This window comes from Camellia sinensis, chromosome 2 (genome assembly GCF_055761805.1).
Source record: "Camellia sinensis isolate YWXY chromosome 2, ASM5576180v1, whole genome shotgun sequence".
NCBI classification, from domain to species: domain Eukaryota; kingdom Viridiplantae; phylum Streptophyta; class Magnoliopsida; order Ericales; family Theaceae; genus Camellia; species Camellia sinensis.
Genome location: NC_138962.1, coordinates 83,236,438 through 83,262,890, shown reverse-complemented (window position 1 = coordinate 83,262,890; position 26,453 = coordinate 83,236,438).

Genomic DNA, 26,453 nt, shown 5'->3' with positions numbered 1-26,453 from the left:
AACATGCCCTAATCTAACCATCATAAGCTGGTAAATAAAAGGGAGAAAGACATGGGGTTGGAAGACATACATCACACACACGCACACTTATTACAACATTGCCCTCGCGCAGAGGGTCCGAATAAATAATATACAGTCCCAAATGAATAATACAGTCTGAATAAGTACAAAACCCTAATTAATTAACAAATTAACTAGGAAAGTGGTAAATTAGCATGCAAGCTAGGGACTGCCCCGACTCTGTTCCGAATGATGGATGATGCATGCTTGAGTCGCCTTGCGCGAAAATCCACTGTGATGCCCCGGTTTGCCTCTGTTTGCAATTGTTCTCGGGATGCGCGCTAAGCTCCGAAAGGCTACTGACTCTTGATTTGCTATAGCAGAGAGCAAGAAAGGGGCATGGCAAAGTATTTTCACATATGTGTGCTTGACTACCAGATGTTATTCTAGGAATTAAGATTACCAGAATATCTGGCGGAATTGTACTTTCTCAGTCTCATTATGTTAATAAGATACTTGAGAAGTTTAGTGGATCAGATACGAGTGTGTCGTCGACACCTGTAGACTTAAGTCTACATTTTACCAAGAATAATAAAGAGAGTGTCTCTCAGTTAGAATATTCTCGAGTAATTGGAAGTTTCACTACAACAAAAGTAACCTATGATGACGAAAAGTAGTGAAGAAAATAAATTTTATCACTAAATAAGAATAATTCGTGACGAATTATAAAATTGTCACATATAATAAAAAAATAAAAATAATAGGTGATGAAATTTATTTTCGTCAACAAATACTTCTTTTTAGGTGAGAAAAAATTAAGTTTTGTCACCGAAAGTTTTCCCGCTAATTTTTTTTGGATGGCGTCAAAATTTTGAGACTTTTGGTGAGAAAAAAATTTGTCACCAATTATAAAATTATTAGTAAGGAATATATTTTCGTCACTAATAATTTTATATATATATTTTTTGAGAAACCTGATTTTAAATATTTTAAGACCATTTGGTGAGAAATATATTTTTGTCACTAATAATTTTTAATATTTTGAGACTTTTTAGTAAGGAAATTATTTTGTCACTAATTTTGGAGGAAAAATTTTGACATGTTGGGCAGTAATAAAAAAAAATAGACTACTAACCTTTTTTTCCTTTTTTTTTATCAGTTCTCCTCTCTCTTTCTCTCTGAACAAAACACAAGTTAATTAGCTCTTTAAGTAACCTATGGTGATGAAAAGTAGTGAAATAAATAAATTTCATCACCAAATAAGAATAATCCGTAACGAATTATAAAATTTTGTCACATATAATAAAAAAGTAAAAATATTAGGTGTCAAAATTTATTTTCGTCAATAAATACTTCATTTTAGGTGAGGAAAAATTAAATTTCGTCACTAAAGGTTTTCTTCTAATTTTTTTGGGTGGCGCCAAAATTTTGAGATTTTTGGTGAGAAAAAAATTTGTCACCAATTTTCAAATTATGAGTAAATTACAAATGCACCCCCTGAAGTTTACTTAAAATACAGATGGTTTCCTGTGGTTTGAAAAATTACAAATACCCCCTTGTCAAAAAAATTTATTTATTAGAATTAACTGAAAAAATAAAATTCTTAATCACTGCCTTATATAATAATAAAATTACCTGAATTATTAATTAAAATAAAATTTTAACATCATTAAAAATTATTAATTAATTTGATGTTTTATTAATAAAAGGGGTTATTCATTATGAAATTAAAAACCTTAGGGGGCATGATGTAATTTTTAGAAGCACATGGGGCAATTTATATTTCAAACAAACCTCAAGGGTTGTGTTTTTAATTTATCCTAAAATTATTAGTGAAAAATATAGTTTCGTCACAAATAATTTTAAATATTTTAAAAAAATTAATTTTAAATATTTTGAAACTATTTAATGAAAAATATATTTTCGTTGTCAGTAATTTTAATATTTTAAAATTTTTGGTGAAAAAATTAATTTTGGAGGAAAACTTAGAGATATTGACAGAATGAAAAAAAGAACCCTACTAATTACCCTCTCTCCCCCTTTTTTTTTGTTTTTGGCTGCTTCAGTTTTCCTTTCATTTCTCTCTTGCAAAACACTGCCTTCAGCCCCCCCTTCTCCTCCTTCAGCTTGTTCTCCTCCTTCAGTGCCACCACCAACGTCACCGCGTTCTCCTCTGAGCAATCGTCAGCGCTGCCGGCTTCGCTTATTCGATTATTTATCTATTTTTTTTCTTTTCAGGTATGGGTCCTCTCTTTCACACTCAATTTCTCTGTTTTTCTATCTTTGTTTTCCCTAATTGGCCGATATTTAATCACCTCCTCCATAGATGCCAGCATTTGAATTTAATACTACAAGTGCAACTGCGATTTGCAATCTTGAATCTGGAATGGGTTGGGTGTGGAAGAGGAACGAAGCCGAGGAGGATAATTCAAACCCTAATTCAAACCCTTGAATCTGTGATTTTCTACTTTTGCTTGTGTAATATACTTGTACTTTTTGGAAGTTTGAATTTGCCTTTTGTGATTTTATTGACAGGACATTTGCCCCTTACATTTAGAACTCCTCCAGTTAGTCCTCCTCGACCAAGTTACTTGCGGAGAGTTTGTTCGCTAGGGTTCAGGCCAAACCTAATGAATACTCCAGACACTGGATTAGCTGATCCACTTTTGGGTTCTCATGGAGCTTCTGGGGTTTCAGAGCGTAGTTTTTTTCCACAATCAACTATCTACAATTGGAGTTGTGGTCACTTTTCAAAGCCACGACTTACCGCAGTAGATGATTGCAGACACCCCATTTTTTACCGACCATAAGACTCAGACGTCATCGATTGAGCGCTCGGTGATCGCGCATGTTGTGCTCGTTTCGAGGTTTCGAAGTTTCGGCTGAGAGCCTTGCCTCCAAGCCTCGGAACTTTTTGTGCTTTGACTCAGTCCGCGGACCAAGTTTTGTTTTCTCTTCCCGGAGGGAGGGAGAGGCCTTGTAGGCCATCTCTCAGTGGTCGTAGACTACTTTTCGTGGTCGTAGGCCACTGTTCTCGTTTGGAGACTAGTTTCTAGTTTTCGGAGCCGTCGGCCACGCGCCTCGGCTCGGGACCGCTTAACATTCTCCATTTGGCAGGATTTTTGGAACACACCTTGTTTCCTCTGTCTAAAGGGACACTGTGGTCCGGGAGACCACTCTTGTGGCCATACGCCAATTTTGGTGCTCAACAGCCAGTTTTTGAGGCCCCCGGCCGCGCGCTTTGCCTCTCGAACTCTCGTTTTGCATCCGTGTTGGTTCATTTTTGGCATGGACCTTGTTTTCCTTGTTTGGGAGGTGGTACAAGGGTGGGAGATAACCTTTTCTCCTTGGAGACCACTTTCTCCCCACCAGTCAATTTTCTTGTCGGGAAGCTGGTTTTCTTGGTCTTTGGGCCACATTTGCTGGTCTCCCACTACACCACTAGCTTGCTTTCAAAGTGGAGACCACCAAATTGAACCACCGACTACTTTTTTGTGTGGGAGACCACCTACCCTGGTCGGCCGACCAGGGGAAGTGGTCGGCCGACCACCTTTTCTGGTCGGCCAGCTCCCTCTTGTTTTGTCTGTTTGAGTGGGTGCCAGCTGTGACAGCTGGAAGGCACAGACTGTATCTGGAGGATCTTGAGCCTTGTTTTTTAGCTTCTTGAAGAAGCTTTGGCCCTGTTTGTCTATAAGAGAGGCCCTCCCCCTCCTTGAACCAGGTTCAGAATTTCTTTAAGGCAAAACAATACAAATCTCTCTATGTCTCTATATTTTGGGCTGCCTTAGCTCTGTTTTGAGGTCCCTTGGTCGAATGATGTTTTCCATGTATGGTTGTAGTGTAATAACCTTGTTTAGCCTTGGATTTTGAATCCCCTTGCATGCTTAACCTGAGGTGTTTGCATGTTTTAGCATCATTGAGCATGATATTTCGGAGTTTGTTTCATGGCCATATTCTCATGTTTGTCACTCTTTCAATGTGTTTGAGAGTTGCATCATTATATCCCATTTATGAGCCTTTGCATTGAGCTTCATTCTTATGCCTTTCAAGCCACCATCTTGGTTCATTTTGCCACTGTTTTGGGCCTGCTTAAGGTCTATTTGGAGTTGGTTTTGTCATTTGAGCATCGTCTTGCATGCCTCTAGTGTAATATGCTTCACTAGCTTCGATACTTGAGCCTTTCAACATGTATTGTGTGAGTTGTTTGCATGATTTGGAGCCATTTTGTATGTCATTTCAGAGCTGGAACATGTGTCATCGTATGCCATATTTCATCATTTCAATGCTTTTGTAGAGTTGCATTTTGTGCCCTTGGGCTTAGGTCCTTGCATTGTATATGCTAGCATGAGTTTTGGAGCCTTGTTTTCATCATGTTTGGCCACTGATTTGGGTGTAGCTGAGGCCCATTCATTTTGGTTTAAGTCCATTTTTGCATTGAGTATGCCATTGTATTCCATAGCATTGAGTATGTCGCATTGTCGCATGATTGACCATTACATTGTGCATGCCTTGTTCATCTCATTGTGTATGTAGTTCTTAGGTGCATTGTGTATGCTAAGTACCACGTGCATTACGTATGCCATTGTTAGTTCATAGCATTGTGTATGCTAGTTGCATGCTTGTATGTCATCCTTTGTATGTTTGCATCACTTAGTTGCATAGCATTTAGGTTGCATACTTCAAGTCGCATTGTGCGTGCCATTATTTGTTGCATCGTGTTCGGAATAGGAGTTTGTCCGAACACGGGAAACAAGGGACGCTTCATACTCAAAGTGACGAAAAGCGCTTCGATTCCCAGTCGCCGACATTCTTGACTACCCATGACGGAGTTGTTGGCTTTAGGTGCTTGTATGTGCATTCATTTCACATTGAGTCGTGCAATTCGACTCCTCGGCCATCATGCATCGAGATGCGCAACCGGTGGTGTGATACCCCTATTCCGTAATATGTTAAATTTGTCCTTAATTTGAATATGGTTATGTGTTTAGCATGATTTTATGTGCCATTATGTGAATATATGTGATTTTACAATTCTATCTGTTCACTGTAAGAATATCTGTTTGAGTAAACTGCTTTGGGAATTAAATTGAGGGCCCTATCAGCCACAGAACCCGAAATTGATTACGCCATTGTGATTGGCATAATTTTTAGAGCCTACGGTGAAATTTAATTGAAAATTGATTCGGGTTAAATTTAACTGATTAAATTGATGAATTAGAGCCCAACTACTTTATTATTATAATATTGGCCTTAGTGGGTTTTGTTGTCAAGGCTTTAAACACTCAATCTCTCTTCCCCTAGCCTCATTTTGACTGATAATAAACTCAAAGAAGAGAAGAGAGGGTCAGTTGGAAGAAGAGAGAATAGGAGATTGAGGGTAGGCTTAAAGCTTGGAAATTTTGGAGGTTAAGCTCAAGAATTGCCATAGATTGTGAAGATTAAACTCCTTGGTGAGTAATTCATTCATTTTTAGTCATCATCTTGTGAATTCAAGTTTAATAGATGGTCAAGAGCATGAATTAGTTTGAATGTAAGGGAATTGAGTTGCTTGTGTTCAATTGAAGGTCAATGAAGGCATGCATGTATATAATTGTTATGGAAATGCATAACCTAGCATGTATTGAGTTGAACATGGAAATAAAGGTGTTAAATCTTACATGCAAGCATGCTTTTGTTGTATTCCATGAGAATGAACACCATCTGCATTGTTTGGGATGGAAATGAAATCAAGGTTAGCATGCATGTTTGAATAATTAAGATATGAGCTTTGAATGTATGATTTTGTTTGTATTAGAATGAGTTGGTGGGAGATTGGGGCATGCATGTAAATTAATTGTGAATTGGGCTCCATTGTAATGTGTTTTGGTGTTTATGGCATGTTAGCATAACTATATTTGAGATTTGAGCCATAACATGCATGTTTTGTTGGTTGAAATTCGAATTAGAACTCAAGAACTCAATCTGGAAAACCCAGATTTTTGATGTCCGCTCGAGCGGGGGAAGAGCCGTTCGAGCGGGAAAATCATGCTCCCAGCACTTTTTACAAAGTTGGATGTCTGCTTGAGTGGGCTATCTCACGCTCAAGAGGGGAGTTTTTGTAGATAAGCCTTTCGCTCGAGCACTCTATTCCACGATCGAGCGTATTTTTCATGCAACCAGTACTTTTGTAGGGCTTCAGGGTCCGCTCGAGTGGGGACCCTGTTCTCTGAAATTTTGTATGCTCGTTCTATGTTTCGTTTTCCGTTCTTTTTCACTTGTAAGCACTCTTAGGCATATGTTAAGCATGGTAAATGAGTTAATGAGATAAGAATAGGCCTAAAGAAGAAAATGTGAATTAGGGAAAGGATTGAATTATTAATGACCCTTTTGTGTTCATGAAATGTATAGGGTCAAGCTCCAGGGCAAATCCACAAGCCGATCACTGTGAGTAATATCGATATTCGAATAATTATGAATGTCCAATTGTTTATTCCCTTATAAGCTTTATGATTTGCTGATTGGGATTGTGGACAAAAGTCTGACATGAAAATAATTGAACCTAAGGTCGTTTTGATAGAAATGAATGGACCAGAGGTCGTTTTGATAGAGATGAATGGACCAAAGGTCGTTTTGATAGTAATGAATGGACCGTAGGTCGTTTTGATAGAAACGAATGGACCGAAGGTCGTTTTGATAGAAATGACTAGACCGAAGGTTGTTTTGATGTACATGAACGGACCGAAGGCCGTTTTGACATATATGGATGGGCCAAAGGTCGTTTTGACATGAATGAGTGGGCTGAAGGCCGTTTTGACACGAATGAGTGGGCCGAAGGCCGTTTTGCCACAAATATATGGGCCGAAGGCCGTTATGACATAAACGGATGGGCCGAAGGCCGTTTTGACATAAATGAATGAGCCAAAGGCCAGTATGCTTGGAATTACAATCACTTGATCTAAACCTTGTATAAATGTACATATGTTAAGTAGGAATATGAATTGGGCCCAAGGCCGTTTGGAGTATGTTGTCCTACATATTGTTTATATGACTTCTGTATTTGATATTATTCACTGGGCTATCGCTCACGCTCATTCATGTGTTTATAGGTGAGTCGAGGGAAGTCCAAACCCAGCCCCAGTGAAGTCTTCCAGGAACAACATGAGTTTTGAGAAAGTCAGCCTTGTGTCTCACGCACGAGACCTATCCTTGCCATTTTGTTATGTAACTATATTTTGTCTTGCTGCAAGGACTTTATGTATATTTATAAATAATCTGTCATGGGTTGACTTAGTTGGATGATCCTGTCTGTAAAGAATTTTGTGGTATTGTACTTTTGACGTGGGTTATTAACGTATATGAGTATGGTTTGTTTTGAAGTGCATATAAGCACGGCTCTATGGACAGTTTTTGATTATTGCTTCTGTTTGGCCCCTTTACTCTGTTGAGTTATGTCTATTTTGGTTTGAGGCCGTAGGTAATCTCAGGACTACTGGCCGGTTACGTCCTCAACCCATAGGGGCGGGTTCGGGTCGTGACAGAGTGGTATCAGAGCACGAGTTAATAACTCACACACTTGTCCAAAAAGAGCAATAAGTGTCTAGATAAGATCTAGGATGCATTCATGTGATAAATATGAATTTGGAAGCATTGATTATATGCCTAAATGTTTTGATATGAACAATTGTATGTCGTAAGTTGAGAATTACTTGCATTGCAAATCACCTGGAAATATGTGCTTCTTAGTGTATGCCTACTTGTGTGGCTTTTGTGTGAAATATAATGCAAGTTTAATCAAATAGTGAGAACCAAAGGTGATGAGATAGAGGAATCTTCTACTTCCAGACTGGACAGAATGGAAAGGCTGATTCAGGAAATGGCAGAGGCTTTGAGACAGCAACAGGAGTGGCAACAACAGTGGCAGCAACCACACCCGCCACCTCCACCTCCAGCACCACCCGTGCCAGATAATCAAAATGATGACCAGATAATAGCTCTCACCAAGGAATTCAAGAAAATGAAACCACCACAGTTCCACGGGGGATTAGATCCGTTGAAAGCCGAAGCATGGGTCCTTGGCATTGAGAAATTATTTGAAATGTTCCCCTGTTCAGAGACTCAGAAAGTGCTTCTAGCCACTTTTATGCTAGAAGACAAAGCAAGAAGATGGTGAATATTGATGCGAGAAAATCATAAGGATGTCGACTGGGTAAAGTTTCTAGAAATATTTTATGACAAGTACTTTCCACAATTCGTCCGGGACAGGAAAGTAGCGGAATTCATGGAATTCAAGCAAAATAGCATAACTGTAGCTGAGTATGAGGCCAAATTCACTGAATTGCCCAGGTTTGCCCCACATGTAATTGACACAGACTATAAGAAGGCAAGACATTTTGGTGGACTCCGCAGTGACATCCTAGAGAGGGTGAATGTCCTAAAGCTGGAGACCTACATTGGGGTGCTAGACAAGGCCATCATATCAGAGGCTAACATAGCTAGACAAGCCAAGCCAACAACAGAATAGAAGGGCAATAAAAGGCAAGGCTTCTTTTCGAAGAAGAAATTTCTAAAAAAGCAAAACACGGGCTCCTCAACTACTTCAAGTTCTTCCCGAGACACAGCTCCCATGTGCAACATTTGTAGCAAAAGGCACCGGGGAGTCTGTTACCGTGCATCAGGAGCCTGTTTCAAATGTGGAAAGCAAGGACACATAGCCCGAGAATGTAATCAGAACTGTGGGAAACTAGCAGCTAGCTCAACTGCATCAGTCCCAAAGCCGGGAAATACTTTGAGATCTGCTACTACTGGGGATACAGTGAGACAGGGGAGAGTTTTTGCGCTTGTTCCGGGTGATACACGGAATGCCAATGCCGTCGTCTCAGGTACTATTTCAATATGTAACCAGGATGCCTTTGTATTAATTGACTCTAGATCAACACACTCATTTGTGACATGTACATTTGCATCTAGACTAAATAGACCCCTAGAATTATTGCCATATTTTCTATGTGTGTCTGCTCCATCGGGGGAATCTGTGTTGTGTGAATCCATATACCGATTTTGTGAAATGCGTGTTGAGGATGCTATCCTGTATGTAGATTTGTTACCCTTGAACTTTAGACATTTTGATGTAATTTTGGGCATGGATTGGTTAACCAAGTATTGTGCCACCATTGATTGTGTAACAAAGCGGGTCATGTTTAAACCACCAGAACATAAGAAGATAATGTTTGTAGGTAATGGGGTAGTGCCTCCACCTTATTTGATATCTGCAATGAAAGCATGTAAACTGATCAGGAAAGGGTGCCAGGGTTATTTGTGCTATGTGTTGTCTGAACAATCTGAGAATGTTGAATTGAATAATATTCCTATTGTTAAAGAATTTCCGGATGTGTTCCCGAAGGATTTACCAAGGGAATTGGTAGACTGGGAGATAGAGTTTACCATTGAAACTGCGCCAGGCACCCAGCCTATTTCTAAAACTCCCTACAGAATGGCTACTGCTGAACGAGAGAATTAAAGGAACAGTTGCAAGACCTTCTTGATAAAGGGTTTATCCGGCCTAGCACTTCGCCTTGGGGTACGCCAGTGTTATTTGTAAAGAAGAAGGATGGTACTTTGCGCCTGTGCATTGATTACCGAGAATTGAACAAGGTAACTGTGAGGGAGATTTATGATCTGGAATTAGGCCGGACGGGTTTGGGCCGAACAAGGGTTGGGCCGAGGTAGTACGACCATGTCTTGAAAGATCTTACTCGGTTCATGCAAGGTATGGTTCGACCGAGCTACATAGCTTCTTGGTATCGAAGCCTGTCAAATGGGTTGTCCGGCGCCTGGAAAGATAAGGTTGGACTGAGCTACATGTGTTTGCTCAGCAGTAAGGCCCACGGCAAACAAGCGTAGCTGTCCCGAGCTCGGCGATGCCCGGATATGCCCGAGCTCGGCCGAAATGGTGCGCGGCGAGCGGAGCGCTCTGGCCAGCTATACAACACGGCCATCTACAGCCGAGAAGTTACAGCCCGACTGCCGAGCTCCCAGAAGAGTGGGCTGGCAGTCGGGTTAGGTGATGTTCAGCAAGATTTGTGCTGACAAATGGAATAGTAGCACCACGTGTCGAGAGACGAATGGGAGTGGATTTGGCACGCAGAAGGTATATAAGTAAGTCTGCGCCCCCCATGCTAAGGTAGATGAACATTTGGTGAGACATACACTAAATACTCAACACTCTCCCTTCTCTCTATCTATCCCCTGTGTGTGTGTTCTAACTTGATTGTCAAAGGGGTTTTCCGGCCACACACCGCCGGGTAGCTCATTGCTGTTGTGCACGCAGGTGATCGGATAGAATCGGAGCTCGGAAACGAGGAGTGTGGGCTCGCCTGGATATTTGCTCCCCGCACAATTGGCGCCGTCTGTGGGAATTCGACAAATAAAACCTTGTCTTCCAGGCTCATCTGATCGCCATCCATGACGAACATCGAGGAGATTCCATTGTCCGCCATCGACGGAGTTACCCCGGAGTCGGGCGGACGGAGAGAAAGACATCCCACCATCATTCCTCCGATAGCAGACCTGGAGATTTCTCCAGGAGGACATTCGAGAGATGCGTGGGATAAGCGCGGAAGAAGTTATGGTCATTCACGGAGTCCAGATTGTCATCGGCGGCGGAGAGAATCACATGCTAGGCGTCTGGAACACAAGTTAAGAGACCAGGACACCGTCATCCGGCGAATGGCGACTGAGATAGAGGAGCTGAAGCGGCATGTCAAAGGAAAGGGTGTAGCTGGAGAGGGAGACCATAGTGAGCGCACCCAACCCCGCCGTTCAAGCAGTCAGAGCCAGCGGCATACACCGTCCATCTCAATCACCAGAAGTTACAAGGTTGGAGATTCCGATGCGCACGAAGAGAAATCTAGCGCGCAAGATAGTACCTACCAACCCTCACGTCCGACGACGACGTCGAGGTATACTTATTCTGCTCATTCAGAAGATTTGCGGGCAGTTTTGAAGGAGCGGGCTCGCCGGCGGGAGGCTCAAAGGGTGCCGGCGTTCCAGCGGCTATCCTATGGGGTTCACGCCAGCAAGGAGGTCGGAATGCCTCTACCCCGTCCAGTCGCACCTCTCCTTGTAGATACAGACTTGGCAGGCTGAGTGCCACCCCATTCTCCGTGGATATTGAGACCGCACCGCTTCTGGCGGGCTTCCACCAGCCAAAGTTCATACTCTATGACGGAAAAACTAACCCGTATATGCATGTAAGTCATTTCTGACAGGTCATGGTCGGACATAGGCGGAATGACGCTCTTATGTGCTTGATCTTCCCGTCGAGTTTGGGTGAGCTGGGTTTGAAATGGTTCGAGAGGCTACCGGAGGGGAGCATTGAAAGGTGGCAGCAGTTGGCCGAAGCCTTTGTGACGTGCTTCAAAACTAATACCAAAACACCAAAGGAAGTTGATCACCTCCTGAGTGTCAAGATGGAACCGAGCGACACGTTGAAGGCATACAACTCCAGATATTGGGAGACCTTCAACGAGATTTTGGATTGCCCGACCAACCTTGCAATCACACAATACAAGCGAGGTCTCCCGGTCGGACATAGACTGCGGGACTTGCTTACCATGCACCAGCCGACATCCATGGGACAGCTAATGCAGCGTATCAATGAGCACATCCGAGTGGAGGATGATGTGTTAGTATCTACCGTGAAGGCAACTCCGGTAGCAGCAGACAAGCGGTCAGCTGGCAAAGTGCACGCGGTCGGGCCGGAGGCCGGTCGATCCACTGACCGCGCTGAGGACTCGGACCGTGGCAGTAATCGCAAAAACCGCGGTAGGGGACGTCGGAATGACCGGGATGACTACCCCCGGGATGACGTAGCCGATGCTGACAGAAGGTTGAAAGCAAGGACAGGCATCACCACGGTCTTTAAGATTCCAATCTATCGCATACTTAGTGAAATCCGTGACGAGGAGTATATCCGGTTTCCTGCTAAGTTAGGCGACGGACAGAAGGGCTTCAATCCGCGGTACCGTTGCACGTTTCACCGGGAGCAAGGCCATCTGACAGAGGATTGTTTGCCTTTGAGGCAACACTTGGAAGAGCTAGTCGCAGCCGGACACCTGGACCTTTACATTGATGGCGGCGTGAAGGCTAATCAAGCTCCGGTTGATTCACGGGGACCAGATGACCGAGATGCGCCTCCGCAAGGGGTGGTTAATGTCATCCACGGTATAGTGGAACCAGCGCGTGTATGCGAGCTCCGAGGTATGATCAAGAAGGCAGAACACATGAGGAAAGTTTTGTCGGTTCAGCCTGCGATCAAAAGGGGGAAGACCGATGAGAAAGAAGTGATCAGTTTCTCTTCAAGAGACTTAGAGTGCATCCAGACGCCGCACAACGATGCCCTGGTGGTTACACTCCGCGTCAAAGAATTTGATGTCAAACGGATCTTGATCGATCAGGGAAGCTCGGTCGAGATCATGTACTACGACACTTTCAAACAGCTCAAGTTCCAGGATACAGATTTGGCCCTGGCAACTTCGCCACTGGTTGGCTTCAACTCACAACCGAAGTGGCCTTTGGAGAAGATTATCCTGCCGGTCAAAACGGGATCCGTTGTCAAACAAGTGGAGTTCTGGGTGTTGCAAGTGCCATCCACTTATAATTTGATCCTTGGAAGGGGATGGCTTCACGCTATGCAAGCCGTAGTGTCGACCTATCACCAGGTGATGAGATTCCCCTCGGTTATGGGGGCAGTCGAGGAGATTTGGGGCGATCAAGTCATGTCGAAGCAATGCTTCGTGGCAGTCAACGGGAGCCGAGCTGCCAAAGGCTTCGCTCAAATGATTGAAGGACTGGGAGACTGGGGAGTCCTTGAGGATGTGGGCACCAAGGCCGAGGACAAAGCTGTCGAGGAATTGTTGGAAGGGCGTATCGATACAGAGCATCCGGACAGATTCTTCTTCCTCGGCTCAAGCCTTACAGCCCAAGAAAGGACCGACATGGTTGAATTTTTTATGGCCAATATCGAAGTCTTCGCATGGTCACCTTACGACATGCTCGGTCTCGACCCAAGTTTTATATGCCATCATCTCAATGTCTTCCCCGGAGCAAAGCCGGTCATTCAGCGCACAAGGAGATCGGTGTTGCATCACGCCGAGGTAGTTGCCGAGGAAGTGAAGAACTTGCTTGAAGCGCGAGCAATTCAGGAAGTGCACTACCCTCGGTGGATTTCAAACACGGTTATGATGCCCAAGAAGAATGGGAAGTGGCGAGTTTGCGTTGACTACAAGACCGTCAACCGAGCTTGTCCGAAAGACAGCTTCCCTCTGCCTAGAATAGACTAGCTTGTAGACTTGACAGCTGGGCATAACAGGCTCAGTTTCTTGGACGCCTACCGCGGCTACCATCAGATTGCCATGCATGGGCCCGACCAAGAGATCATTTCGTTTACTACACCAAAGGCACTCTTCTGCTACCGAGTCATGTCTTTTGGTTTAAAGAACGCCGGGGCAACTTTTCAAAGGATGGTGACCAAGATGTTCGCTCCGCTGTTGGGCCGGACAATGGAGGCTTATATTGATGATATGATGGTTAAGAGCCGGCATCAAGCAGACCATTTGTCCGATTTGGCCGAGATGTTCGCCATTCTCAAAAAACACCAGCTACGCCTGAATGCGTCTAAGTGTGCCTTTGGCGTAGGATCCGAAAAATTTTTGGGTTTCCTATTCACGGACCGAGGTATCGAAGCAGACCCTACACAAATCCGAGCTGCGCAAGAATTGAAACAGCCTAGCTCGGCTAAGGATGTGCAGCATATGGCCGGAATGACCGCCGCGCTTAACCGATTTATAAGCCAGTCATCAGATCGCTGCCGTCCTTTTTTTCAAGCCTTGAAATCAAAGTTCACATGGGATGAAGAGTGTGATCGGGCTTTGGCCGAGCTCAAGAAGTATTTGTCTTCCGCGCCGTTGTTGGTCACACCTAAATCCAAAGAAGAACATTACCTTTATCTGGCCGTATCGCAGCATGCAGTCAGTGCCGTGCTTGTCCGGTCGGAAGGAATCAAACATCTACCCATCTTCTACGTCAATAAAACCTTGCCACCGGTAGAGTCGAGGTACTTGCCGCTGGAAAAACTTGCGTTGGCATTGATGATGGCTTCAAGGAAGTTGGCACACTATTTCCATGCCCATATCATCATCGTCTTGACCGAGTTCCCTCTCAAAGCTTTGTTCGAACGGGCAGACTTCTCTGGTCGGATTCTTAAGTTGGCGGTCGAATTGGGACAGTTTGATGTGAAGTTCTAGCCGCGCACAGCCATAAAAGCCCAGACTCTGGCCAATTTCGTTGCTGAGTTCTCACCTGGAACTCATCCGGCTTGCCCTGTCGATATTGCCGTGGCAGATGAAGAAATGCATATAAGATCGACCGAAATACCACAGCTTGGCGACATTGGTGACGCGGAGCTTGCGCGCCCCGCCGAAGCCCCTTCAGTTAATACGGTACTACAACCCGTTGATGCGATGGCCGAGTTGGCTATCATCGACCAATCCGCTTTGTCCGACACCCCATTACCGAGGAGGATCGAAATGGCACCACTCAGCACAGAGCCTGCGACCGGCATAATACCGCAACCTGGCGATTCGCCTACAGACTTAAGCACTATGGAGCAACATGCCGAGTCCGGCGCCGAATCACCAAGGGGGGCTGAAGTGGAACCGCTTAGCACGGGACTGGAAGTCGAACAGCTGAGCAACTGTGATCCCATCAACCTTCAAGCTTCTCAGGACCCCTCAGAGTGTTAGAAGCTCTTTGTTGGTGAAATGTGGAAACTTTTTGTTGATGGAGCCTCGAACCGTCACGGTGTCGGGCTGGGTATAGTCCTAATTTCGCCCGACGGACTGACTATTAAACATTCTATCACCCTTGGCTTCCCAGCATCCAACAATGAGGCCAAGTACGAGGCGCTATTAGCCGGTCTCAAGAGCGCGCTTCAAATGCAAGCATCCGAACTAATAGTTTACAGTGACTCCTAGCTTGTGGTTAACCAAGTTTCTGGGGTTTACGAGGGAAAGGATGATAGAATGATGAAGTACCAAGCTCTGGTCAGAGGCCTCATCAAGCGATTTCAGGCGATCAGGGTCCAACATATTGGCCGAGAAGACAACGGCCGAGCAGATGAGTTGGCCGACCTTGCTTCTATGGTCGACAGCACATCTCCCAACCCTCTTCTGATCGAATTCCTTCTGCGGCCCAACATTGAGGGTGCCAGGCAGACAGAAGTACTCTGCGCCGAGCTAGGTCCTTATTGGATGGACCCCATAATCCTCTTTCTCAAAGAACGGACCCTTCTAGCCGACAAGAAGGAAGCACATAAAGTGCGGGTGAAGTCTGAGCGGTTTTGGCTCTCTCCATCCGGCGCTTTATACAAGAAGTCTTTCTCCAGTCCCTGCCTGAAGTGTGTGCACTCAAGCAGTGTGGAAGCCTTCCTTTACGAAATTCACGAAGGCATCTGTGGCAGTCATATATGGGGCAGGTCCTTGGCCTACCGAGCTATTTCGCAGGGTTATTGGTGGCCGTGCATGCAAGCCGACGCCCAGAAATATGTTCGCAAGTGTGAAAAATGCCAGAAGTTTGCCCACCAGATACACCAGCCGGCCAGGGAACTTCTTCTCCTCACCAGCCCTTGGCCCTTCGCGATGTGGGGGCTAGATATAGTGGGGCCGCTACCAACCGCACCAGGCAACATGAAGTTCTTCATTGCAGCCACGGACTACTTCACCAAATGGGTTGAAGCGGAGCCCTTGGCAACAATCAAGGAGAAAGACGTGAAGCGGTTTGTCTAGCAGAATATGGTCACGCGGTTTGGCATCCCCAAAATTCTGATCTCTGATAACGGCACTCAATTTGATGGCCGCCTGTTTAGGGGGTTCTGTGAAGATCTAAAGATCGAATTCTACAACTCTACTCCGGCTTACCCACAGTCCAATGGACAAGCCGAGGCGTCGAACAAAATCATACTTGATGGGTTGAAGAAACGACTGGAAAAAGCCAAGGGAAAGTGGGCTAAGGAGCTCCCCAGCGTCCTTTGGGCGTACCGGACAACCCCGCGGCGATCTACCGGGGAAACTCTATTCGCTTTGGCTTATGGCATGGAGGCAGTCATACCTTTGGAAGTCGGTACGCCCACCCTCAGACGTGAAGGTTTTGAACCCGAGCTGAACGCCGAAGCCATTGCTCTTGAACTAGATCTAGTGGAAGAGCATCGGGAAAAGGCTCTCATCCATGTGGCTGCCTACCAACAAGAGTTCTCAAGGAAATACAATAAAACGGTGCACCCCAGACCGTTTAAAGTAGGCGAATGGGTCTTAAGAAAGGTCATAGGCAATACCCTGGTGCCAAGTGAAGGCAAACTAGGGGCAAATTGGGAAGGACCCTACAAGATCACCGGTCTGGCAGGCAAGGAGGCATATCACCTGGAGGACTTAGATGGTAGAAGAATACCCCGGCCATGGAATGCAGCCAACCTCAAGCTGTATTATTTCTATCTTTAGCTCTCTTTTTGTGTAAAGCTTTCGCTTTCTTTTTGAGCAAAGGAATTTTTTTCCTTACATGTAATATTCATTTGTGTCAAATATATGGAACTCATCTTTGCCTTGGCATTTTTTAATGTTGCTTTAAGTTTTGAGATTCTCAACCGAGATGGTTTATTCCGGTCGAAAGAGTTGATGTTTTGGTCAACTTAGTTCTTCTCAACCGAGATGGTTTACTTTGGTTAAAAGAGTTGATGGTTTGGTCAACTTAGTTATTCTCAACCGAGATGTTTATTCTGGTTGAAAGAGTTGATGGTTTGTTCAACTTAGTTCTTCTCGACCAAGATGATTATTCCGGTTGAAAGAGTTGATGGTTTGTTCAACTCAGTTCTTCTCAACCGAGATGTTTATTTCGGTTGAAAGAGTTGATGGTTTGCTCAACTTTGTTATTCTCAACCAAGATGTTTATTCCGGTTGAAAGAGTTGATGGTTTGTTCAACTCAGTTCTTCTCAACCGAGATGTTTATTCCGGTTGAAAGAGTTGATGGTTTGTTCAACTCAGTTCTTCTCAACCGAGATGTTTATTCCGATTAAAAGAGTTGATGGTTTGCTCAACTCCGTTATTCTCAACCGAGATGTTTATTCCGGTTAGATCAGTTAATTAAAGTGGTTTGCCCGCCGAGATATCTTGTTCGGCTGAAGTTATGAGGCTTAAAAACCGCACAAACACTTGATGAAATTAAAGTTTTTTCATTGATGTAAAAGTAGTACAAAAGGGGGGGCAGAGAGCCCGGTTACATTTGCAAAGCAAAAAATGAAATAAAACTACACAAGGGGGAAAAGACCGGAGAACTCGTCATCAGCTGTTTCCAAGTCGACCGTAGTTCGCTCTTGGACACCGGCCTCGGTTTCTCCGGGCTGCTCTTGGCCGCTTCGCTCCTCGGCATTGACCTCGGTTTCTTTAGCAAGCACTTCCCCAGCCTCAGCTTGCAACGCGCTGAAGACGTCGTTGGCATATGGCACGAGGTAGACCAGTAGGAAGGCAGCTAGGGGAGCAGCAAACATGTCGGTGTCGGAACCTTGACCGAGATGTTCGCAGGCTGACTTCCAGCCCGCTTTGAAATAAACGTCTTGAGTTGCGAAGACTTGCTTCTTGTAGCTGTCCTCGGCTTCCTGGAAGCCAGCGTTGTTGGCATCTTCGCAGTCCTTCTCCCTGGACGCCTTGAGTGTGTCCAGGTCAGCCTGGAGCTCCTCTCTCTTCTTCTCGGCCTCCTCAAGCTAGCCGAGCAACTTGTTGTTGTCAGCATTGGCCATTTAAAGTGAGGACTTTGCTCGGCCGAGCTCGGTCTGCAGACCCTGGACTTGGCCGGCAGTGTCATTCGCCTTCTGCCGCAGCCGATGGATTCGCTCCATGACCAAGTGTTGCTTCTGGATGGCCTGCAAAAAGAAAGTCTGATCAGAGGAGAGACCGTGCAAACACTTATAAAATTTCAGTAGAAGATTAAGATTCTTACCCTGGTCATGGACTTCACGGCTGATTTCACCAACCGGGTGTCGGGGACGTGGTCGCTGCCAACCACGTCGCTCGGCAGCAGAAGGGCTTTTGAAAGATCGAAGGTGAGCAAGTGCTCCTTGTCGCCCTTGATGGAAGAATTAGCTGGGATGTCCTTTCCCCAGTGCTTCAGCTGCGGTCGCCACGGGGGTATTAGGTCGACAGTGACAGTGGGTTGCTCGATGGTTAGCTCGGCAACCAGCTCAGCGGATGGGTCTGCACGTGGCCTTTTGCTAGCCCGACGAGCTTCTGGTCTGGATTGCCCGGCACCTGGAGATGCCAAGGCGACCACGGGGCCGTTGGATTGTCCGGTAGCTTGGGAGTGTGTGGTGATACTCGGTATCTCGGCTGAGGTGGCTGTTAAGAGGTTCTTGATACGGCTCCGTTTTGCCATCTCTTGTTCTTCGGTCAGCCGCATTAGGGGCACGTCCGGTAAAGTTGGGTCTGGAGGAGGCGTTGGAGCGCGGAGAAAGTCTGTAACTTTGCTCCGGCGTGGAGCTAAGTATCTGTAGGTTGGTGTGTAGCCGAGCAACTCGTTACAATCCCGGTGGCTGTAACAGAGCACGGTTCGGATGGCTTCAATGTTGGGATATCGGTAGTTGGATTGCAAGGCCTGAATTGCTACAAAACAAATAGAAAAAGTAGTAAGTACAGAATGTTGAAGGCAGGGACTTAACCGAGCAAATTAGCGCGGCTTACATGTGGAACCAAAGCTCCTGCTGATGAACCAGCCCGGTACGTCGGCTGTTTCATAGTTGCCAGACACCCAGAAGAAGTCGTCATCATGTAAATCTTTGTCTGGGGTACCGGTCACTATTTTCTCTTTGCCCGGTCTAATTTTTAAATAGTAGGCCAGGCCATCGCCGGTGTGCCCAAGTGTGTATTGTCTAAGTATCTTGACTAAACCTAAGTTTGTTGTTAGCCGGTTGTTTAGCTTGTGCACGCCATTGATTATTCGGTAGGTGTTGGTCGAAACCTGGGTGGGTGCTAGCCCGGTACGGCGCAGAAATTCGGCCATCAGACGGTTGACCGGGAAGCGGAGGCCTCCTTTAATTACTGACAGCATGGTGAAGGGGCATTGGTTAAGCCTGCCCCAAGGGGTTGTTTCCATCTCGGCGAGCTCTATGTGGACGTCTGCCGGGATGCCGTATTCTTCCCTGAAGGCAACCAAGGCAGCAGGGGTGTCCACAAGGAAGCGGAATTTCCCCATGTTTGACTGACTAATCTACCTCAGTTGAGGTGGTTTGGCATAGGCTGGGAATTAATGGCTGCTCGGTCTTTGAGAGCCTCAGGATTGGTCTTTGGTCCCCTTGGACACTGCAGGAAAACGGAGGGTAATTGTAAGTGGGAGCACGGTCGCGCAAAACGAGCTGGACTAGAGCTCGGACATGGATTGTGCCAAACCACCTCGGTCGTAAAAGCTAGCTAAGGAGCTCGGTCGCTCAAGCGAACCAGAGAATGGCCCGGTCGAGCGGCCAAGTCCTTCTGCTACCCCGGTTTCAACGAAGGTTGAGGCAAACAAGCTATTTGTTCAGTCGAAGTGATTTTTCAGATCAAAAGAAGACCTGGAGCCCGGTCCGCCCAGATCTTCAATGTTCATTAGAGAAAGTGAAGAACACCATGAACAGTTAAGGGTTTGGGACGATTTTGGGTACCTATGTCCTAAAAACTGCGTGTTTAGTGCCCTAATGTGTGAAATTCTAAGTGAAATAACAACAAAAGAGGAGTTGGGGGACATACCTTTGAAGGGTAGTGGTTGCTTCTTTGAACACAAGCTGAGGAATGGCGAGGGAGGAATGGCAAAAGCTCTGGGTCGTCGAAGAGAAATGAGAAGCAAGAGGAATGAAATGAAGGAAGCTGGGCATGCAGATAAGGAACAAAAAAACTGCCAAAAATTTGAATGCCAACAGGCGGCTGGGTTGGCCGCTCGAGGACCAATGAGAGGTTGATACGTGTCCACATTAAATGGCAGCGTCAGAGTTGAACAGACAGGAAGGTCAGATGAGGCGACGACCGAGCAAGTCAAGAGATAGTATGTTGATGACAGGCATGTCAGCTAGCCCAGTCATCGACTGTTGAACCAAGGAGCGGGGAGAGGTAACCCCGGTCAGAACGGGTAATCCCAGTCACGTTTGTGCGGATGGAATTAAGGGGCAATTGAGAGGGAGATTTATGATCTGGAATTGGGCCAGACGGGTTTGGGCCGAACAAGGGTTGGGCCGAGGTAGTACGACCATGTCTTGAAAGATCCTGCTCGGTTAATGCAAGGTGTGGTTCAACCGAGCTACATAGCTTCTTGGTATCGAAGCCTGTCAAATGGGTTATCCGGCGCCCGAAAAGATAAGGTTGGACCGAGCTACATGTGTTTGCTCGGCAGTAAGGCCCCCGGCAAACAAGTGTAGCTGTCCCGAGCTCGGCGATGTTGGGATATGCCCGAGTTCGACCGAAGCGGTGCGCGGCGAGCAGAGTGCTCTGGCTAGCTATACAACACAGCCATCTACAGCCGAGAAGTTACAGCCCGGCTGCCGAACTCCCAGAAGAGTGGGCTGGCAGTCAGGTTAGGTGATGTTCAGCAAGATTTGTGCTGACAAATGGAATAGTAGCACCACGTGTCGAGAGACGAATGGGAGTGGATTTGGCGCGCAGAAGGTATATAAGTAAGTCTGCGCCCCCCATGCTGAGGCAGATGAACATTTGGTGAGACATACACTAAACACTCAACACTTTTCCTTCTCTCTATCTATCCCCTATGTGTGTGTTCTAACTTGATCGTCGGAGGGATTTTCCGGCCACACACTGCCGGGTAGCTCATTGCTGTTATGCACGCAGGTGATCGGATAGAATCGAAGCTCGAAAACAAGGAGTGCGGGCTCGCCTGGATATTTGCTCCCTACACAGTAACGATAAAGAACAAATATCCCTTACCCCATATTGATGACTTATTTGACCAGTTGCAAGGATCACAGGTGTTTTCTAAGATTGATTTGAGATCCAAGTATCATCAGTTGAAGGTTAAGGCAGAGGATGTTGAGAAAACCGCATTCAGAACGAGGTATGGTCATTTTGAGTTTCTTGTTATGCCGTTTGGAGTGACTAATGCTCCGGCAGCATTTATGGACTTAATGAATAGAATTTTTAAAACCTACCTTGATGAGTTTGTTGTAGTCTTCATCGATGATATTTTGATATACTCTAAAGATAGACTTGAACATAAACATCACTTAAGGACTGTTTTACAAATACTTCGGGAAAGAAAACTATTTGCTAAATTAAAGAAATGTGAGTTTTGGTTGGATGAGGTCGTTTTCTTAGGGCATGTGATAAACAAGGAAGGAATTTCAGTGGACCCGCAGAAGATAGAGGCAATTGTGAATTGGCCTACACCGACCAATGTAACAGAAGTTCGCAGTTTCATAGGCTTAGCTGGGTACTACAGGAGATTTGTGAAGGACTTTTCAAAATTAGCAGTACCTCTTACCCAATTGACACATAAAGGACAACCATTTGAGTGGAATAGTGAAAGAGAATCAGTCTTTTATGAATTGAAGACAAGATTGACCACTGCACCAATTTTGACATTACTTTCAAGTACGGAAAATTTTGTGATTTTTAGTGATGCATCTTATAAAGGTTTGGGTTGTGTGTTAATGCAAAACGGAAAGGTTATTGCTTATGCCTCCAGGCAATTGAGGCCACACGAGAAGAACTATCCAACACATGACCTAGAATTGGCCGCAGTCGTTTTTGCTTTGAAAATCTGGCGGCATTATTTGTATGGGGCAAAGTGTGAAGTCTACTGGGATCATAAGAGCCTAAAATACTTCTTCACGCAGAAAGAGTTGAATATGCGTCAGAGAAGGTGGCTAGAACTGATAAAAGACTACGATCTAGAGATTCAGTATCATCCTGGGAAAGCTAATATAGTGGCTGATGCCTTGAGCAGAAAATCAACAGGGAGTATGGCTTGTTTGCTTACTGAACAAAGGGAGATTTTGCAAGACTTGGAAAGGTCTGAAATTGAAGTGGTAGTATGTGAACGGGGCGAATTGATAGCCGTTATTACATCCGAGCCGGCAATTATTGATGAAATCAAGCAGAAATAGAAAGGGGATGAGTTCCTCAGAAAGGTAATTGATGAATTTGAGACAAGTCCAAAAGCAGAGTTTAGCATTGAGAATGAAGTGTTAAAATTCCGGAATCGAATATGTGTTCCAGATATCCCTGAGCTAAAGAAGAGGGTTTTAGATGAAGCCCACAGGTCCGTATTTGCTATGCATCCGAGTAACAATAAAATGTATCGGGATTTGAAACAAACCTATTGGTGGCCTAAAATGAAGAAAGAGATTGCAGAACATGTGTCCAAGTGCCTTCAATGTTAGCAAGTTAAGGTTGAACATCAGAAACCAGGCGGTCTACTTCAACCTCTCCCTATTCCTGAATGGAAGTGGGAACATGTGACTATGGATTTCGTCGTTGGCCTACCTCGAACTTCTCGAGGTATGGATTCTGTTTGGGTTATAGTTGATAGACTGACTAAATCTGCACATTTTCTGCCTGTCAAAACTACATTTACTGCTTATAGATTGGCTACTATTTATGTTGATGAAATTGTCCGTTTACACGGAGTTCCGGTATCTATTGTGTCGGATAGAGTTCCGAAATTTGTATCTAGATTGTGGAAGAGTTTACAGGAAGCTATGGGAACATAATTAAGGTTCAGTACTGCATTCCACCCACAAACAGATGGGCAGTCAGAACGAACGATACAGACATTGGAAGATATGCTTCGCATGTGTGCTTTGGATTTTCAGGGGAGCTGGGAAGATTATTTGCCACTTGCAGAATTTGCTTATAATAACAGCTTCCACTCCAGCATCGGTATGGCACCATACGAGGCTTTGTATGGTAGGAGGTGTAGATCACCTATCTGTTGGACAGAGGTCGGGGATAGAGCTTTGCTTGGGCCAGAAATTGTGCAAGACATATCTGAGAAAATCATGACTATTCATCAAAGGCTCAAAACAGCTCAGGACCGACAAAAGAATTATGCAGACGTTTGGAGAAGACCTCTTGAGTATGAGGTTGGTGACCATGTGTTCATCCGTGTTTCTCCGATGAAAGGTCAAGTCAGATTTGGAAAAAAGGGCAAGTTGTCGTCCCGCTACATTGGGCCATTTCAGATTTTGAAAAGGCTTGGTCCAGTTGCTTATAAAGTTGCCTTGCCACCGGGATTCGAGCAAATCCATAATGTGTTTCACGTGTCGATGTTGAGGGGTTACCTCCGAGACCCGTTTCATGTGATTGATTATCACCGGGTTGCTATTGATAAAAATATGGAATATGCTGAATGGCCGAAATGGATTGTTGACAGGTAAGTGAAACAGTTGAGAAGCAAGTCCATCCCAATGGTGAAAGTGGAATGGAAAGAGCACTATGGGACGGATGCTACATGGAAATAAGAGGAGGAAATGCGACTGAGCTATCCACATTTGTTTCCCGACGAAGGTAAATTAAGTTTGGAGGACCAAACTTCCTAAAGGGGGGAAGACTGTGATACCCCTGTTCCGTAATATGCTAAATTGGTCCTTAATTTGAATATGATTATGTGTGTAGCATGATTTTATGTGCCATTATGTGAATATATGTGATTTTGCAATTCTATCTGTTCACTGTTGGAATATCTGTTTGAGTAAACTGCTTTGGGAATTAAATTGAGGGCCCTATCGGCCACCGAACCCAAAATTGATTACGCCATTATGATTGGCATAATTTTTAGAGCCTATGGTGAAATTTAATTGAAAATTGATTCGGGTTAGATTAAACCGATTGAATTGATGAATTAGAGCCCAACTACTTTATTATTATAATATTGGCCTTAGTGGGTTTTATTGTCAAGGCTTTAAACACTCAATCTCTCTTCCCTTAGCCTCATTTTGACTGATAATAAACTCAAAGAAGAGAAGAGAGGGGGTTGGAAGAAAAGAGAATAGGAGATTGAGGGTTGGCTTAAAGCTTGGAAATTTTTGAGGTTAAGCTCAAGAATTGCCATAGATTGTGAAGATTAAACTCCTTGGTGAGTAATTCATGCATTTTTAGTCATCATCTTGTGAATTCAAGTTTAATAGATGGTCAAGAGCATGAATTAGTTTGAATGTAAGGGAATTGAGTTGCTTGTGTCCAATTGAAGGTCAATGAAGGCATGCATGTATATAATTGTTGTGGAAACGCATAATCTAGCATGTATTGAGTTGAACATGGAAATAAAGGTGTTAAATCTTACATGCAAGCATGCTTTTGTTGTATTCCATGAGAATGAACACCATCTGCATTGTTTGGGATAGAAATGAAATCAAGGTTAGCATGCATGTTTGAATAATTAAGATATGAGCTTTGAATGTATGATTTTGTTTGTATTAGAATGAGTTGATAGGAGATTAGGGCATGCATGTGAATTAATTGTGAATTGGGCTCCATTGTAATGCGTTTTGGTGTTTATGGCATGTTAGCATAACTATATTTGAGATTTGAGCCATAACATGCATGTTTTGTTGGTTGAAATTCGAATTGGAGCTCAAGAACTCAATCTGGAAAACCCAGATTTTTGATGTCCGCTCGAGCGGGGGAAGAGCCGCTCAAGCGGGAAAATCATGCTCCCAGCACTTTTTACAGAGTTGGATGTCCGCTCGAGCGGGGAGTTTTTGTAGACAGGCCTTCCACTTGAGCGCTCTATTCCACGATCGAGCGTATTTTTCATGCAACCAGTACTTTTGCAAGCCTTAAGGGTCCGCTCGAGCGGGGAAGTTGACGCTCGAGCGGGGACCCTGTTCTCTGAAATTTTGTATGCTCGTTCTGTGTTTTGTTTTCTGTTCTTTTTCACTTGTAAGCACTCTTAGGCATATGTTAAGCATGGTAAATGAGTTAATGAGATAAGAATAGGCCTAAAGAAGAATATGTGAATTAAGGAACGGATTGAATTATTAATGATCCTTTTGTGTTCATAAAATGTGTAGGGTCAAACTCCAGGGCAAATCCGCAAGCCGATCACTGTGAGTAATATCGATGTTAGAATAATTGTGAATGTCCAATTGTTTATTCCCTTATAAGCTTTATGATTTGCTGATTGGGATTGTGGACAAAAGTCTGACATGAAAATAATTGGACATAAGGTCGTTTTGATAGAAATGAATGGACCAGAGGTCGTTTTGATAGAGATGAATGGACCAAAGGTCGTTTTGATAGTAATGAATGGACCGAAGGTCGTTTTGATGTATATGAACGGACCGAAGGCCGTTTTGACATATATGGATGGGCCGAAGGTCGTTTTGACATGAATGAGTGGGCTGAAGGCTGTTTTGACACGAATGAGTGGGCCGAAGGCCGTTTTGCCACAAATATATGGGCCGAAGGCCGTTATGACATAAACGGATGGGTCGAAGGCCGTTTTGACATAAATGAATGGGCCAAAGACCAGTATGCTTGGAATTACAGTCACTTGATCTAAACCTTGTATAAATGTACATATGTTAAATAGGAATATGAATTGGGCCCAAGGCCGTTTGGAGTATGTTGTCCTACATATTGTTTATATGACTTCTGTATTTGATATTATTCACTGGGCTATCGCTCACGCTCATTCATGTGTTTGTAGGTGAGCCGAGAGAAGTCCAAACCCAGCCCTAGTGAAGTCTGCCAGGAACAACATGAGTTTTGAGAAAGTCAGCCTTGTGTCTCATGCATGAGACCTATCCTTGCCATTTTGTTATGTAACTATATTTTGTCTTGCTGGCAAGGACTTTATGTATATTTGTAAATAGTCTGTCATGGGTTGACTTAGTTGGATGATCCTGTTCGTAAAGAATTTTATGGTACTGTACTTTTGACGTGGGTTATTAACGTATATGAGTATGGTTTGTTTTGAAGTGCATATAAGCACGGCTCTATGGACAAAGTTTTTGATTATTGCTTCCGTTTGGCCCCTTTACTCTGTTGAGTTATGTCTATTTTGGTTTAAGGCCGTAGGTAATCTCAAGACTACTGGCCGGTTACGTCCTTAACTCATAGGGGCGGGTTCGAGTCGTGACAGGTGGCCCGAGGGTCTAGGACTACACTCCCTCGAGCTTATGCAATGACGGGGAGAGTGGTCATGCACACATGTGCTGCAAATACCTTGTTGTGCCTCTCTCTTTCCCTTTGTTACAGAAAAACTGAATCCAGGAGAAGAAACTGGTCGGCCAACTAGGTTTTCTGGCAGGCCGACCACCTTCTTTGGTTTCCACCACAAAAGGTGGTCGGTAGTTGGTCTCTCATGCCTATAAGCTGGTCAGCAGCCTTCCCACAGTTTCCCGGGATGGAGTTTCATCTCTCTGGAGTTTTGTGCAAATTTCTGAAATCCA